This window comes from Protopterus annectens, chromosome 13.part0, assembly GCF_019279795.1.
Source record: "Protopterus annectens isolate FY-2018-M chromosome 13.part0, PAN1.0, whole genome shotgun sequence".
Lineage (NCBI taxonomy): Eukaryota > Metazoa > Chordata > Ceratodontiformes > Protopteridae > Protopterus > Protopterus annectens.
In genome coordinates, this window is record NC_056747.1 from 1,070,731,381 (window position 1) to 1,070,734,439 (window position 3,059).

Below are 3,059 nucleotides of genomic sequence, written 5' to 3' on the forward strand. Positions count from 1 at the left end.
TAGGTCGTCACACCATTGTAATTGTGCCGGAGTAAAACACTTGTACACTTTAGAGCAACTTCAGTTGTAGCCAGCTTCTTTGTCTCATGAATTCAGCCTGACATTGTTTAATACTAAAACCAGTCACTTCCTTTCATAGCCATCATTTGTCCAAAGTGCAGACTGTTTCTGTAAAGTTAAAAATAATTAACATATATCATATTACAAAATATGTTTCACTGTGTTGTGTAAATCATTTGAGATTTTAAGTGTACCTAGAAGGGACTGCATATTTTATTTTACTTTATTTTTAATTTAACATACAAACAAGGTAAGTCCTAAGATTAAGACTACAGTCCTAGAAAATTAGTATTGTGCAGATGTTAGTCTTAGTTTTGTCTCTGTTAATACTCCCGTAGCCCAAGATATTAGGATGAGGGGTAACATAACAGCATACATGTCATAATTACAGAACTACAATCTCCATTTTCATACAAAAGAACTATTTTAAGCTTACATGCATTTCTTTTAACTAGAAATTTGAATAAGTTTCAAAGCACAGCTGCATGTTTTATTTAGAAAACAACCATGTGACTTTTACCTATGAATGTCAGTTGATGTTCTCTTTAGAAAGAATCAAATTATTACTTATATATGAATTCTAGAGGGGACGAAAGACAACAGAGACATCTTAGCAAATTATCTTTAATACTGGAAATATGCATACAAATGAGTCTATTTTAAGGATGTTTGAGTCCATATAACATTTCACATTAACTTTTGAAAAAAAAAATATTTGTTAACAAAATACCAAAACCAGCATCAACCCAGGGAAATGAATATGTATTAAACATAGGCTTTAAAAACATATGTGCATGTCTTTCTGGTCTATGTATGTTCCATTTATACTCATCCTTAATGTTTGTAATGAAATATAACAACTGTTTCTGCCACCTGAGGTTAACAATGAACTGAGAAACTGTATTATAATCATGTCTGCCAATTGTTTATGCCCTTGAAAATGAACTAATATCTAACACTGTGCAAAATACACCGTTCTGTATAATTATTTCTGCATAACTATTATAACAGTTCTTCAAATCAACTAATTCAATGATGCCAAGTGACGTGCTTAAAAGAAAAACTGATCATGTGAAACAGCATGCAGTCAGCTATAAATAACATAATTACCTTTACTTGTCTCACTTGGTTCCTTTTCCATCTTCCTTCCTCGCTGCATCAGTATGGGGTGAATTGCTCCCACCCACACTTATATATATATATATATACACATATGTGTGTGTGCATACAGAAACACACACACACACACACACACACACACACACACACACACACACACACACACACACACACACACACACACACACAAACCACACACAGCACCTTAAAGCTTATTCTGGATTTCTACTATGTTCTGAAAAGTGGGAGGATCTGTTTATCCTGAAAAGTGGGTGAATTTCCAGTATATCACAAATCCAAAATAAGCTGTTAAAATGCCAAAAGTGAATGTGTATATGTGCATGTATGCTTGTGTGTGTGTGTGTGTGTGTGTGTGTGTGTGTGTGTGTGTGTGTGTGTGTGTGTGTGTATGCATATGTCTGCAGTTTCCCATGCAAGCAGAAAGATAATGCAGGTATGCTAAAGGTGCATTTTTTGTAAATAACATTTCCAATTCTATCCATTTTCTTTGATAACAAAAACCCAAATCTGAAATATGTTTATGAGAGGTTCCAGAAGACAACTGCACTTCCTTTCTCTATTGCAAAGCATCAGTATTTGATAGAACTAGAAAAGAATTACAGTCTGATATATCGCCAGTTATGATTCTGCAACACAAAAGATTTACCTGCAACATACAGCAGTGGTAATGATCCCTAGTGTGAGTGTGAGCAAGTAATTGTACTGTTTTTTAAGAGGGTTGCTACAGAAGCAATAGACCTTTCCCAAGCTGCAGTGACCTTGGGGGTTAATGTTCTAAATAAGGGCTACAGGAACTTTGGCTTCACAAAAAAATCAAGTGGAATGACTCCTAATATCTTTCAAAATGGTTTTGTGGAACTGATTTATCTTTGTTGCATTTTTAGTTTTCTTAGATATTTAAACATTGTAAAGCTAGGAGCTTAGATAATTAATTACAGATACAGTTTCTAAACAATTTCATATGGAGTAAATATGTTTACTTTACATTTTACATTTGTAATCTAGACACACATCTCAGAAAGCTGTTATTTACACTGCCAGTTGTTGTTGTTGTGTCTTTCGGCTTATTAGGGGTCGCCACAGCGAAACTCCGGTCCGCTAATGTTTGGCAGTGGATTTTTACGTGCCGAGTTACCAGCCCTGATGCACAACCTTCAACGAAGGCACGCCCATTCATACATGCCTTCATACAGAAGACGCTCTAGCTGAGAATGGAAGCCAGTACTAAACAATATTTAGTAGCTTTGTACAAAAATGGTTTTTGAATCCCTTTGATTCCAAGTTAGGAATTTTACCTGGGCTACTTCTCTGTCCACAAAATTGTGTATGCTTGCATGTAATTATCAATTATTTTTATTCAAAATTAATCCTTTACAGCATTGCATAAATAAAAATATCAAGCTTTCAGTCTGATGCCTTTGTCATTTTGTCATAACTTTACTGAATACACTTGTGGAGTTTCTCTTCTTCATAATAAATGATCATACTCAAAGATGTTAGCTTACTGCTACTAGCTTGGGTTGTTTGATGTTGCATCCAGAAAGCTATGTACCTTGTTTTAAGCTGTACAATACTACCAAAACACACATTAGAGGAACACATTATTAACCTATAAAAGCATATTGACAGAAGCCAGAGATTACCAACTGTGTATTAATATTTTGCCAAATGACTTACTCTGCAGAATTGTTAAGTAAGTTGACTTTGTTTTGAGAAACTCCTTTGAAGGTTATTATCATGATAAAATTAATGAGTGATTTATATCCTTAATTTATTAACATATTTCTATTATTCAAGAAATGGAATATTTTTCTCAAAAAGAAAGCACCAACAAGTCAGCGTGCAGTTCACAACTATTT